This window comes from Aedes albopictus, chromosome 1 (genome assembly GCF_035046485.1).
Source record: "Aedes albopictus strain Foshan chromosome 1, AalbF5, whole genome shotgun sequence".
Lineage (NCBI taxonomy): Eukaryota > Metazoa > Arthropoda > Insecta > Diptera > Culicidae > Aedes > Aedes albopictus.
The window spans coordinates 168660613-168675996 of record NC_085136.1 but is presented as its reverse complement, the minus strand read 5'-3'; the positions used below and the strand labels follow the sequence as shown (position 1 = coordinate 168675996).

Genomic DNA, 15384 nt, shown 5'->3' with positions numbered 1-15384 from the left:
GCGTTTCTGTTCGATTTGCAACGGTTACAGTTTCAATTTGCGCAACTAATTAGCATGATCCAGATAGGAAAAAAAACATTAACACATTTGCCATCCAACAGAAAATAAAAGAAACATCCAGATACCAACACACTGCACTGGAACCGGAGTGGAATGCTTTTAGATGCAATTTCGCTGGTAAGCTCTCGAGTACAACTCGTAGGTATACTAAAAAAAACACACATAAAACAGTGCGCAGGCGTTCCGCTTCCGATCCGATACACAGTGGTCGCAGTGATCCAAAATGTGGTCACAAATGTACAAGTGTCACAATCATGTCATATCATTCACTTGGTGAAGAAAGCGATTGTGGGGTGGGGGTCACGTTTTGACTCTTGTGAATTGCGCAGTATAAATAAGCTCTAGCACACAGACATAAGACTCTTAATCGTGATCGTATGATTATTTAAATCAATCGATTGTCATTTGACTTCTTGTAGAATTGATCTAGCCGCACATGTTTTTTTTTATACACACTTCGGTAACATTTTACCGAAATCTCATCCGTTAAGTTTATTTTACCGGAAAAAATCGGTAAAGTTAGCAACTTTTACCGAATTTCGTTAGAGTTGTACATATAAACGATAACATACATATTACCAAAGTTTGATATTTTTACAGAATTCCGGTAAAAACTAATTACCGAACGCACAGCAGTTGAGATTTCGATTAAATTTACATCATATTTTAAGCTTCTGAAATGATCTGTAGGCGATTGAGAGGGTGATTAAGGGTATTATCGGCAGGTTTGTTCTCTTTGTCATAGGGGGTTTTTGTGGGCCAAATTGCCTGAAATTTGGGCAGATCGGTACCGATCTGCTTTTATGCTGCTATTTTTTGTGGTGCTGTGATTGTAAAGAGTTTAATCTTGCCTAGTTTGGGTAGTGGCTACGGTTAGGATAGCTAAGATCAATCTGCAGCATAAAAAACAGCAACGACAAATTTAAGGATTTCCGAGTGAACGAACTTCGTTTCCTCTGATGAGGAAGTTCCGGAATGCTTATTCTGCACGCACACTTCCCCGGATGTGTGCAGATATTACATCTTTGGATGAACCTGATGTCTTTTCTTGTAGTTTTTTTTTCTCTGTTCGGGACATAACCACTGCGACCAATATTTGATCTATTGTGGTGTCCTTTGTATAGTGCATGTCGTATTACTTTATCACCATTGAGAAGTTATAAAATATTCGGTTTTGTTACAGTAGTCATTTTCAACTCAATCGTAAAATAGGATTCTGATGGATTGGTTCCGCTTTTAACACGCTCCTTTTTCAGTCAAAATTGGATCCCTTAACGAAAAAGTCAAGAAATGATACCGATATTGACCATGCATCGGAACCCTAGTCCTTTCTGCCTCAAACCAGTGAATACCGAATAAAATATTAGGACTACTAATCCATTTTTTCCTTGGTTCAAGATCCTTCTCGACCAGAACCAAACCGAGACCTATCATTTTTATCAAGGTATGAAGTGTAATAAGGACCAACGTTTTTCCCTTAATTACTAAAACAGGCTGTTCCATAGTTGGATGCAGTTAGGACTAGGGCTCGGTTTGGTAGATCTTTCGCCGCAACGCAACCCGAAAAGGTGGTCTACTCACGCTACGAGCTCCGTTAAGGATCGAGCATCTTTTAAACCCCCTCAACCATTCATCCCTCAGCACAGGTCGCCTGCACCTTGGATTGAGGTTACCTGTTTGGTGGACTTTTACCCCCGGAACAGGTGGTCCGTAGTGCTATTCTAAGCCAGCAGCTACATGGACAAAAAATTGGACAGTTACATATGTTTCATATATATATATATATATATATATATATATATATATATATATATATATATATATATTTAATATACAGGGGATGGCCAAAATGTTTGGGATAGGCAACTTTTTTTCTCCCACAAAAAAGTTCAACATGCTGTAACTTTTCATAGAGTGCATCAAATATTCTCAAATTTTGACTGTTTGTCAACCTATTATATGTGCATCATTGGTACAAATTTGAGCTCGATAGCTTAATCTTTCGCGAAGTTATAATCATTCTGGTAAAACACTATTTTTTAGACTACTAATTTTTGAGCTGTCATATCTCGGAGACTAGTGAACCGAATGAAATGAAATTTTGAAGTTTTATTCTCAATATATTAATGCTTGAAAATCATTTAAAGCATGGGAACTTTTTAAACGCTGAAAAAGTTATGATGGATTGACACTTTTTGGATTTTTTTCGAAAAAAATGCATTTATTTTACATCAATGTCATAAAATTTTAGTTTTGATATCCAAAGATTTTCTACTTCTGTTCATAAGATATCTATTAAAGGATATATTAGAGCCTATTTGGATTAAAGGAAAAACACATTTAGTAATTTTTGTGCAATACAGAAAATTTGACTCATTTTTCTCTAAATGGGTGAAAATTTAAATTTCATAACTTTTTCCAACGTTTAAAAAGTATCTATGTTCTGATGAATTTTCAAGCATTATTATATTGTTGATAATCGCTCAAAATTTCATTCAATTTGGTTCACTGGTCTCCGAGATATGATAGTTCAAAAATTGAAAGTCTCAAAAATAGTGTTTTACCAGATCGGTTATAACTTCGCGAAAGATCAACCAATCGAGCTCAAATTTGTACCACTGATGCACATATAATAGGTTAATAAAAAGTCAAAATTTGAGAATATTCGATGCACTCCATGAAAATTTACACCATGTTGAACTTTTTTGTGAGAGAAAAAAAGTTGCCTATCCCAAACATTTTGGCCACCCCCTGTATATATCAAATGATACGAAGTTCCATAATCGGATTCATAGATCACATTCAAATGAATTAGCTTGCTGAAGAACATGCAAGTGCTCTAATAGCAGCCTGGATATGCGAACAGAAGTATATGACTTTGCCCATTACGTGCTCCTGAAGTGCTGATTTCACTCCGTACATAACAGCAAAGATTTCAGCCTGAAAAACGGTGCAGTGTCTTCCAAGTGAGTAAGACTGATGTAGCCTTAGCTCAGGAGAGTGAACACTACGTGTTTCGAGAAGGGAGCCATCGGGCGAGATGATCCTGGAGCTAAAGCGCCAGAAGGAGCACAAGGACGCCGCCTATAAGAGGCTGGCAGAAGAGGTCTGACACATGAGGCGACTCTGAAGGTCAAGGACATTGATGAGATCACCGAAGTGGAAGAGCTCGTCACGGCACTGCGGCAACAGTGCGATGTGCAGATGGCCGCCGCAGCCGTTAAGCTACGGAAAGGGCCAGCAGGTGCCTGTGGCGGACGTCAAAAAGTCCGTTAAAGTAGGGAGCATAAAGGTGGGTTGGTGTGTATGTCACCTGACATTCCACGAGCCACCAGAGGTTTGCTTCAGGTGTCTTAAACCAGGACACAAGTCGTGGGACTGCAAAGGCCCTGACAGGCGCAAACTGTGCAGGCGATGTGGCGCTGAAGGTCATAAGGCCCAAAGCTGCACGAGTCCGCCCATCTGCATGATCTGTACCGGGAAATCCTCGAACAACAGACATCCGATGGGTGGTCCAAGGTGCCCGGCCTTCAAGAATGCCGCAGTGAACAACAAATCACAGTGCAGGTAACGCAGCTGAACCTGAACCACTGTGATGCGGCTCAGCAACTGCTTTGTCAGGCAGTTTCTGAGTGGGAGACGGATATCGCCATCATATCGGACCCATACCGAGTACCCGCCGGCAACGGCAACTGGGTCGCGGATGGGACCAGAAAAATGGCGGCGATATGGACGACGGGTAAATACCCCGTCCAGGAGTTGGTGTCTACTACCTATGAGGGCTTCGTGGTCGCCAAAGTAAACGGGGTCTTCTTCTGTAGCTGTTATACGCCGTCGCGGTGGCCGATCGAGCAGTTCACGCAAATGCTGGACCGCTTAGCGACCGTGCTAACAGGGCGAAGGCCGGTGGTAATAGCGGGTGACTTTAATGCCTGGGCCGTGGAATGGGGTAGCCGTTTCACGAACCAGCGGGGTCAGATCGTGCTAGAAACACTGGCCATCTTAGATGTCGACTTGGGTAATGTCGGTACCAAGAGTACATTTAGTCGAAACGGAGTGGAGTCAATTATTGACGTGACCTTTTGTAGTCCTGGCCTAACAAGTAGTTCGAACTGGAGAGTAGATGATGGCAACACTCACAGCGACCACCTGGCGGTTCGCTACAGTATCGACTACAACAACAGCAGACAGCGGATAGAAGAAGAGGCGGCTAGGCCAAGGCCAAGCCCTCGCAGGTGGAAGACATCATACTTCGACGATGGGGTATTTAGGGAGGCGCTCCGCCGTGAGCGAAACTTAATCGGTTTAGACGGCGACGAGCTGGTAGCGGTGCTTTCACGTGCGTGTGATGCGACCATGCCTAGGCGAGTCCACCCTAGAAATGGGAGGCCACCGGCTTACTGGTGGACCGACGCGATTGCGGACCTGCGCCGCGCCTGCCTACGGACTAGGCGGCGGATGCAGCGAGCACGATCAGAGGAAGAGCGAAACGAACGGCGGGTGGTGTTCGCCGCTGCAAAAGCCGCGCTTAAGACCGAGATAAGAGCAAGCAAAAAGATCTGCTTTGAGGGTCTCTGTCAGAGTGCCAATACGAACCCGTGGGGTGACGCCTACAGGATCGTTATGGCCAAGACGAGAGGTGTGATGGCTCTTTAAAGTAACGACTTGTTTCCAGTTCAAGGGTTGTTTATTGAATGTCCGTTATTTTACAAATTATCTCACGTCTAGCCTAAGTCGTCACCTACTATGATTATCTAATCTAACCTTATTTACCACACTCCTACAGAGCAATCTCCAGAGATGTTGGAGGGGATCATTGGAGGACGTTTTCCGCGTCATGATCCTAGTACTTGGCCTCCTTTCGTAGGACAGCCGGGGACTGGGGCTGGCGATGAGGAGAGGGTCACCGATGTGGAACTTGCGGGGATAGCTAAGTCCCTTAGCGTAGGAAAGGTCCCAGGTCCGGACGGAGTTCCAAACCTGGCCTTAAAAGTGGCTATTGCAGAGGCTCCCGAGATGTTCAGGTCTGCTATGCAGAAATGCCTGAACGAGGGAGTTTTCCCAGAAGCTTGGAAGAGGCAGAGCCTGGTACTATTGCCAAAGGCGGGGAAACCACCCGGAGACCCGTCGGCATATAGACCAATATGCTTGATTGACACGGCGGGGAAGGTGCTCAAAAAGATCATCCTCAATAGAATGTTGAGGTTCACCGAGGGCGAAAATGGTCTTTCGAGTAACCAGTACGGCTTCCGGAAGATGAGGTCCACCATAGACGCTATCTTGTCGGTTACAAAAACCGCCGAGAAAGCACTCGAGCCTAAGAGGAGGGGAATTCGCTTTTGCGCGGTAGTGACTCTGGATGTAAGGAATGCGTTTAATAGCGTCAGCTGGTCTGCTATTGCCGATGCGCTCTTGCGTCTGGGGATACCGGAGTACCTGTACAAGATTCTCGGAAGTTACTTTCAGAATCGTGTACTAGTCTACGATACGGAGGTGGGTCGGAAGTGCTTTCACATAACCTCATGAGTCCCGCAAGGTTCCATCCTGCTTTCGGTGTTATGGAATGTCATGTACGACGAGGTGTTGAGGTTAGAGTACCCAGTGGGAGTGGAGATTGTCGGATTTGCCGACGACATTACGCTCGAAGTCTACGGTGAAACGATCGAGGAGGTGAAGTTGACTACCGACCACTCCCTTGATCGAGTGGAGGCGTGGATGCGATCCAGGAAACTGGAGCTGGCTCACCACAAGACAGAGGTGACGGTTGTTAACAACCGGAAGTCGGAGCAGCAGACGGAGATCAGTGTAGGAGAGTGCACTATCCTGTCAAAGCGCTCCGTCAAACACTTGGGCGTGATGATCGACGATAAGCTTACCTTCGGTAGCCACGTCGATTATGCCTGTAAAAGAGCCTCCACAGCTATTGCGGCACTGTCCCGGATGATGTCCAATAGCTCTGCGGTGTACACCAGTAAGCGCAAGCTTCTGGCTAGTGTTGCTACGTCCATACTTAGGTATGGCGGCCCGGCGTGGGGCACCGCGCTAAGTACCAAATACTACCGACGGAAGCTGGAAAGTACTTACAGGCTTATGTGCCTGAGGGTTGCGAGCGCGTACCGTACCGTGTCACACGACGCGCTCTGCGTCATTACTGGTATGGTGCCTATCAGCATTCTTATCAGTGAGGACATGGAGTGCTTCGAAATGCGCGGCACAAGAGGCAGGTCTGCCAGGATGGCTTCTATGGTCAAATGGCAGCGCGCGTGGGACAGTTCCACCAAAGGAAGGTGGACCCGTAGGTTGATACCGAGGGTAGATAGTTGGATTAATAGGCGCCATGGGGAATTTACATTCCCCCTGACACGGGTCCTTACAGGTCATGGTTGCTTCCGACAGTATCTACACCGTTTCGGGCATGCGGATTCTCCCGAATGCCCAGTGTGCAATGGTTTAGAGGAAACGGCGGAACACGTTTTGTTCATGTGCCCGCGTTTTCGCACAATGCGTGACCGCATGCTTGCCACATGCGGGGAGGACACAAACCCGGACAACTTGCTCCAGAGGATGTGTAGGGATGAGTTTGGCTGGAACGCCGTTTCAACGGCTATTACCCATATCGTCTGGGAGCTACAGAGGAGGTGGCGCGTGAACTCCGAGAGTGGCTAGTCCAGATGCAGTACAAGAGGTGGTCCATCTATCAGATCTATCTCGTTTCGAGAATCGCCTTACTCAACGGAAACCTCCGTTCCTGAGGCAGTCTACCTTTGAGGCAAACTTGGAAATCTTCGCCTAACACAACGGATCGAATCCGTTCCTGAGGCAGTCCCTTGCAAAGGACTTGTTATTCTTTTTTGTCCGATTCCGGGAACCATAGTTCGTTACCTAGCCAACAACTTGTTTCGCTTGATTTTTCTTTCAGCAGGATGTTCAATTTTTTCAGCAGAGCAGGAAAAGAGTTTCTGCTTGATGATCAGCTTCGCTCTTGCACGTCCTTTCACGGAAAACGGATCTTGATTTTTTCATTGTCTGGATCTCCAAAATCGTTGAGTCGTTTTGCTAAACACTCCGATAATCGTTTCGAAGGCTCAAAAACAAACGGGGTTCGTTCGTCGCCAATATGGTACTTATCCAGTTGACGTCTCGACTAATAATGATAATTCTAAGACCTCGGCCTACTTATTGATGTGCTAAACTACCACAACAGTAGCCAAAACTTGTAAATTATACAAACTACTTGTCTATTCACTAACATATGTATATTTGTACCGCATTGCGCGTAACGCATAACACACTATGTGTTACGTGTAGACTGTAGAATGTCATAAATAACTAGCATAAAACACTACAATTTCTTTAAAAAAATCAAATACGCAATATGGATTGTTTATTAAAACTTAGATCATAACATAAATGAAATGAATTGACCTCGACTTATTTTCTGCACCGGTATTTCAGCATGGTCAATATGGAGTGAAAACAGTAGGAACCCACATTGGTACTTCAACTTTGACGATTGGTGTGGCCCAAACCACTGGATGAAAACATTTCAAATTTTGACCACAACATTTCCTATACTTTCTAACGATGCAGTAAAATTTTCATTAAGCTACTTGAATTTTTCACTTAAATCCGTAAAATTTATATTGATAATTGCCAAAGTTACAACAGATTGAACATGACGGATTTTGGGAGAAAAAATCAGCTCGGCTTTTTTTTTTGCTACTGAGTGTACAACATCCAGCAAACTGAATTTCACTCAGCTATATGACCAAGGTAGCCAATCAATCGCCCCATAATTAATTGAGAAACTTCCATAAATAATTCGAAAATTTCCAACAAATAAATAGGGGTGGAAGCAATAATAAACTATAAAAGATCCATAAACAAATAAAAATTCGCATAATTAAATAAAAATTTCCCATAAATAATTGATTTTCGAGCAATGTCAGAATTTCCACAAATGCAACAATTGCGATAAAAAATAAAATATTTTTCCCATTTTTTTTTTTTGCTGAAAAAACAATGATTTGTGCACTTTTTGATTTGTTTATGGAACTTTTGTAGTTTATTATTACTCCCACCCCTACTTTTTTATTGGCAATGTTTAATTTTGTTATGGAAAATGAATACTTTTTTATGAGTCATTTATATTTCAGCCATATGTACAAAGTGAGTGGCTATCAATATTGTTCAATCTCCACTCTGATTACCAATTTTGCCTATAAATGCAAAGGCTTCTACTCCATTGAATTGATCTCGCTATTTTTACTCTGTGGCTTTAGTGTATTTAAGAGATTTAAGGAAGCAAGGGTAGATAAACACTATGAATACTTGATTATTTTTTTTTTACTTTTGACCACCTGTCGACCACTGTGAAGTGTTGCCTTGACCCACGCCTGTGCACCAGATGACTATCCGTTCTGTTTTGGCTCGCCTTTCGATTCGATTCGATGATGGACACAGAGATACTTGTTTACTGTCTACCAGTCGGAGAAAGCATTTCTCTCTCTTCGCAAAATGACATCATCTTTGGTCAATTTTCAACTTCCTTCCACATTACTTGCAACGATCATGTTAAACGATAAAAGGCATCAAACCGGTGATCGGGAAGTTGGTCTTTGTAACCATGAACAGCATGAGTCATACCGTTGCCATAAATGTGCATTTTTTTCGGGTGATGCGAGTTCTTGAGAATTCCTTACACAGATATCAGCAACCCAACCATATACAGAGTAACTCAAGTGACGCAGCACATCAAACAACCAACAATCACCGTTAATTACACGTTGCCCTTCTAAAACACAAAAAAATCACGACTGCATTCAACTGGGCTTCTTGCTCTCAAAACAACTCGCACTTCACGCTTGACGGTTAACACCTTTCACACCATACACTGCGAATAACACCAACAGGTAATTCGAACCGGCCGGAAAAGCGATCAACACGTCGAACGACCACGACACGATCCCCCAAAAAATCTAACGAGATTTGATTGACTGAATCGACTCTACGAACCACGACTCGACAACAACGACGACGACGATCAACTGTAACTGCCTGCCGGATGCCGACTAAACTGAAACAGCACGAAACGAACGTTTCCTACTAAAGCACTGCAGTGTTGAACAAATTCCATACATATAATCCCAAGTGTAGAGGTACTACAGCCTCGCGTTGGCTGCTTCTCTGACTTTTCGTCTCGCCGGGGCGCTCCACGATGTTGGATTGCTCCCCTCGCGAGTTGGGTGTACCTAGCTACTATTTGCATCAGTAAATCTTTACCGGCATAGAGACGGCGCGACGACGACGACGACGACGACGACGACGACGACGACGACGACGACGTCTAAGTAGATCCATAAAGGTGTGGAGTAGAATAACCCATTCCGTACTGGACGTGACTAAGATTATTCCAGTATATGAGAATGACTTAACTTTTGCCTGGTGCGCGGGATGAACGAGCTTAATAAGTATAAGCGAAGTTATTCATCCTCCCAACATTTCTTGATAATGAGGCATCGTAAATTTAATAGGAGAATTATAAAATTGATAAGAAATATAAGCTTTATTTTATTATGTGTCGTAGAATCGGTTATGTTAAGAGAATACATATTTCTTAAACAATTATTGCATCGAATAATGTTTCATGTTTTAAGTCAAAGTTCATACCATTTCAGGTTGGTACAGATTAGTGTAAAATGCACGCATTTTTCAGTAACATATATTATTTCATTGATTTATTGTTGTTATTGTTGTTGTTGTCGTTATTTTTGTTATTGTTGTTGTTGTCGTTATTTTTGTTATTGTTGTTATTGTTGTTATTGTTGTTATTGTTGTTATTGTTGTTATTGTTGTTATTGTTGTTATTGTTGTTATTGTTGTTATTGTTGTTATTGTTGTTATTGTTGTTATTGTTGTTATTGTTGTTATTGTTGTTATTGTAGTTATTGTTGTTATTGTAGTTATTGTTGTTATTGTTGTTATTGTTGTTATTGTTGTTATTGTTGTTATTGTTGTTATTGTTGTTATTGTTGTTATTGTTGTTATTGTTGTTATTGTTGTTATTGTTGTTATTGTTGTTATTGTTGTTATTGTTGTTATTGTTGTTATTGTTGTTATTGTTGTTATTGTTGTTATTGTTGTTATTGTTGTTATTGTTGTTATTGTTGTTATTGTTGTTATTGTTGTTATTGTTGTTATTGTTGTTATTGTTGTTATTGTTGTTATTGTTGTTATTGTTGTTATTGTTGTTATTGTTGTTATTGTTGTTATTGTTGTTATTGTTGTTATTGTTGTTATTGTTGTTATTGTTGTTATTGTTGTTATTGTTGTTATTGTTGTTATTGTTGTTATTGTTGTTATTGTTGTTATTGTTGTTATTGTTGTTATTGTTGTTATTGTTGTTGTTATTGTTGTTATTGTTGTTATTGTTGTTATTGTTGTTATTGTTGTTATTGTTGTTATTGTTGTTATTGTTGTTATTGTTGTTATTGTTGTTATTGTTGTTATTGTTGTTATTGTTGTTATTGTTGTTATTGTTGTTATTGTTGTTATTGTTGTTATTGTTGTTATTGTTGTTATTGTTGTTATTGTTGTTATTGTTGTTATTGTTGTTATTGTTGTTATTGTTGTTATTGTTGTTATTGTTGTTATTGTTGTTATTGTTGTTATTGTTGTTATTGTTGTTATTGTAGTTATTGTTGTTATTGTTGTTATTGTTGTTATTGTTTTTATTGTTGTTATTGTTGTTTTGTTGTTATTGTTGTTATTGTTGTTATTGTTGTTATTGTTGTTATTGTTGTTATTGTTGTTATTGTTGTTATTGTTGTTATTGTTGTTATTGTTGTTATTGTTGTTATTGTTGTTATTGTTGTTATTGTTGTTATTGTTGTTATTGTTGTTATTGTTGTTATTGTTGTTATTGTTGTTATTGTTGTTATTGTTGTTATTGTTGTTATTGTTGTTATTGTTGTTATTGTTATTATTGTTGTTATTGTTGTTAGTGTTGTTAGTGTTGTTATTGTTGTTATTGTTGTTATTGTTGTTATTGTTGTTATTGTTGTTATTGTTGTTATTGTTGTTATTGTTGTTATTGTTGTTATTGTTGTTATTGTTGTTATTGTTGTTATTGTTGTTATTGTTGTTATTGTAGTTATTGTTGTTATTGTTGTTATTGTTGTTATTGTTGTTATTGTTGTTTTGTTGTTATTGTTGTTATTGTTGTTATTGTTGTTATTGTTGTTATTATTGTTATTGTTGTTATTGATGTTATTGTTGTTATTGTTGTTATTGTTGTTATTGTTGTTATTGTTGTTATTGTTGTTATTGTTGTTAGTGTTGTTATTGTTGTTATTGTTGTTATTGTTGTTATTGTTGTTATTGTTGTTATTGTTGTTATTGTTGTTATTGTTGTTATTGTTGTTATTGTTGTTATTGTTGTTATTGTTGTTATTGTTGTTATTGTTGTTATTGTTGTTAGTGTTGTTAGTGTTGTTATTGTTATTATTGTTGCTATTGTTTTTATTATTGTTATTGTTATAATGTTTTATTATTCTATTGTTTTAATATTATATTGTTATTGTTGCGACACACTAAGAGTAGGAGTTCACTCGGCGGTAATCAGTCCCGTGAAATTCGGCAAGACCAGCTTAAAGCTTATTGAGGAAAGTTTATTGTTAGATAGGTTTTATAAATTGGATGTATTATTTACACATGACGATCACGGTGATGTTAAATGGATTCCAAATGAACTGAAAAGGAACATCGGCATTAACATCACGTGCTCTTCTTTCAACCCTTGACGAAGTAGTAGAGAGAAGTATCGTAGCGACCAGTACCAACAGTTAGTAAGCAGCTAAACAAGACTCTGTACAAAATAGTGCACAGCAGTCAAAATATCTCCCTCATATGTTTACAGCAGTGGAAATCACGATAGCATGCTGGCGGTTAGCCAGTTTCCGGAGTGGTCCTCACCACTCCTTTTGTCCTTGGAAGGAGGGCAGGGACAACCCCACGCCCGCGTCCAACTATTTTACAGACATCAAGAACTGATGCTTACGTTCAACCAGATTCCAGACCTGTTGAATACAAGGGTATCACGACCCTTAAGGCCCTATCAGCACCAGAAGGGTGCTGACAGTAGAGTCTCCACCTTCCCCGACCCTTTCCGGGTGCTCGGATCTCACCCATTAGACCGACGTCACGACGGAAACGCTACCAGGACGTTCTTTCCGCAGCCACTTAATTGCTGTAAGAGTCGATTTCCATCGCAGGGCACCGGCATGACCTAAGAAGCCGACTCCGAATCCCTGGATCACCTCTTGTACCGCACCTGAACTAGCCAATCTCCGAATCCACAGACCGCCTCCTCTGTAGCTTCAAGACAATGTGGGTGATAGGCGTTGAAACGGCATTCCAGCCGAACTCATCCCTACACATCCTCTGGACAGTATTGTCGGGAGTTGTGTCACGCAATGTGTGAAAACGCGGACACATGAGCTGTACGTGTCCTGCAAACCGGACATTCGGGAGAACCCGCATGACCAAAACGATGTAGATATTGTCGGAAACAACCATAGCCCGCAACCATAGAAGTGCTACGGAAGGATAGTTCAACCACCTACACTGATCACCACTTGCTGCTGCGACTTTAGGTTGTTAACAACCACTATATCTATTGTGTGTTTAGTTTATTCCAGATTCCTGGATCTCATCCACTTCTCCATAGCTGCGATTGAGTCATTTTTTTATCTGTAGTCAAATCCACTTCTTTGATCGACTCACCGTAAACCTCCAGCGTAATGTCGTCAGCGAAGCCGACGATTGCCACTCTCACCGGGAACACCTCGTCGAACATGATCTTCCATTACACCATACCCAGGATCGAATCCTGAGGTCACGTGAAAGCATTTCCGACTGACCTCTGTGTTGTAAACTGGTATTCGATGCTGAAAGTAACTCCCGAGGATCTTGTACAGGTACCCGGGTATCGCCAAACGTAGCAGCGCTCGGCTATAGCCACCCAACTGGCGCTATTGAACGCGTTCCTTAGAATCCAGATTCACTACCGCACAGTCACGAATCCCCCTCCTCTTACGCTGGAGCGCCATCTCCGGTCGGCCTCGCCTTCCGGAAGCCGAACTGGCGCAGTCTGTTGAGAATGATCTTTTCGAGCACCTTCCCTGTCGTGTCGATTAAACATATTAGTCTATCTGCCGACGGATCTCCTGGTGGTTTCCATGCCTTCGGCAATAGTACCAGGCTCTGCCGTTTCCAAACCTCTGAGAAAACTCCCTCGTCCAAGCATTTCTGCATAGCAGACTTGAACATTCCGAGACCCTCTGCAACAGCTACTTTTAAGGCCAAGTTCGGAAATCCGTGCGGACCTGACCCTGAGGCCTTACATTGCTATCCCCAACTGGAGGGCGGCATCTGGCGGCGTCGCATGAACTATGAATTGAAAAGTATTTTTAGCATTTGTTACCGTATACGATAACAATGACCACCCCAAGCGACGCACCTGCATGAGTGGTACAATTAACAAAATGAACAACAACAAAAAACATGTGAGATTATGCGCAAAGTATCCCAAACCAAAAGAGGCAGGAAATGGTTAATGCTAACCTGCCTCTTCTGGGTTTATAATGTACACAACTACTAACGCTACTTCTGAACCTGGTTAAGGCTTTACGGGGCATCATCAGAATCATCAATCAATGCTTTTAAACTTAGAAGATGCAAATCTCGAGTTCTGCTGTATCAAATGGGCTGAAAATTTGATCGCTTGTATGCTTACATGTGATGAACAATCGACTGAATTTTCGGTTAGATCAGTCCTCTGGAACTGGAGATTTGCATCGCCAAAGTTTCGAGGGCCACGATGATGAAAGAGACGGAAGATAGCAAAATTAACACGGCGTCCCGTATCATCTTAATGCGGGCGAATTCGACAGTGGCAACACCATATCCTCTGCGGAGCGAAGTGGGAAGAAGGGAGAGAGGAGAAAGAGGGGTGAACGAAAAAAAGGAAGAGATAGAGTATAGACGACTGTAGACGAAGCGCCCAATACGAGACCGATAGTTCATTGTCCAAGCCAAGAATTTTCCGAGTGTAGGAGTTCTCTTCGCCGCAAGAGGAACGCATAGCGCCTTTTTTTAAGGGATTCATCGAGGCTGATATTCGTGCTGCACGCCAAAAAATCCGTTCCAATATGTGAACTCCAGTCACCGGAAAGGGAACAAACGGGAACTATGCATAGCAACGATAACAACAATAAGAAGTGTACACCGTGAACTAGATATCACGGATTCTAGAACGCCCATATTGACAGCTGGAACTAGTTCCAGTTCACGGTGTATATTTGCTTGTTCTCATATTTGCGTTTGTTTGTTCACGTTTATCAGAACGGATTTTTTCGCATGTGCTCTCAACAAAGAGGATGCATCCAAAGGTCCTGGACCTGACCTCGATTCTTTAATCTTTATTAGGCAATGTACCCAGTCACTATCACAGTATGCAGATGAATACCGATCAGTGATCTCGTTCAATCATCGCCGGTCTACTGCTAGGTTTTAGTACAGCTTAGCTAGCAAACCTCTGGAGCGAGTTTCGTCGATCAAGGATCTTGGTATGATCCCCAATTCGAAACTCCATTTCAACAAACCTAAAGCAATGCTTGGTTTCCAACACTCATATGTGGCGTCGAAGGCGCTCTTAATAACGGTTCATTGATCTTCTACGCTGCCACCTTCCCGCAAATACCCACAGCACGATTCTCCAATTCCTCAACGAAGGACCTTTGCACCGCTGTGCCTTTCAGTCGCGATGTGTTGAACGGACGCCCGATTTTCTTTTCCTGTCGATGGATCCTTGCGATATGCAACGTAATCTCATCGTATATGGCGCCACATTTTCTTCGAACATCCTTCTAGATAATCCTCTGATTTAGATAGAGCCGTTGAAGATCTTGATCCCCGAACGGGGATCACTGAGCAGAAGCCCAATTCTACGGTAACGAGGAGCATCTTTGCATCGTAGGGCAGAGTCCTGATGTCCCATATCCACCATGGTGAGGCTGCCACCTTAGGAATACGTACCGGTAGAGGGACATTTCATATTCAGCTGCTACAGCTAAAACAGCTGCTATTTAAGCCGCACTTCTTTGTTGAACCTTTTAAATTTAGTTGAAAAAATATCAATAGTGTCTATGCTGCAGTGCGAGCTAAGCACGCAATTTTTGACTGTCGGTCTTTTTATCGACTGACCCGGGAAAGCCCCTTTCAGGTTGCCGACTTACAAATTTGCAACCCAGTAAAGTTGCTACG

The 15384-nt window shown here is 41.8% G+C and overlaps 1 protein-coding gene across 9 annotated transcripts in view; it reads right to left on the bottom strand.

Moving 5' to 3' along the window:
• LOC109412137 (protein unc-13 homolog 4B) overlaps positions 1 to 15384 on the bottom strand; it is a 381313-nt gene that overhangs the window by 69915 nt on the left and 296014 nt on the right. The window contains exon 1 of one of the 9 annotated variants that reach the window (XM_062845792.1): positions 9076 to 9183. The exons of 6 other annotated variants lie outside the window; for them this stretch is intronic. The gene's annotated coding sequence lies outside the window, so the exon portion shown is untranslated. Of the gene's footprint in view, positions 1 to 8833; positions 9184 to 15384 lie in introns of those variants that run through there. 2 more of the 9 variants (XM_019685781.3, XM_029862214.2) reach the window with 2 other exon arrangements.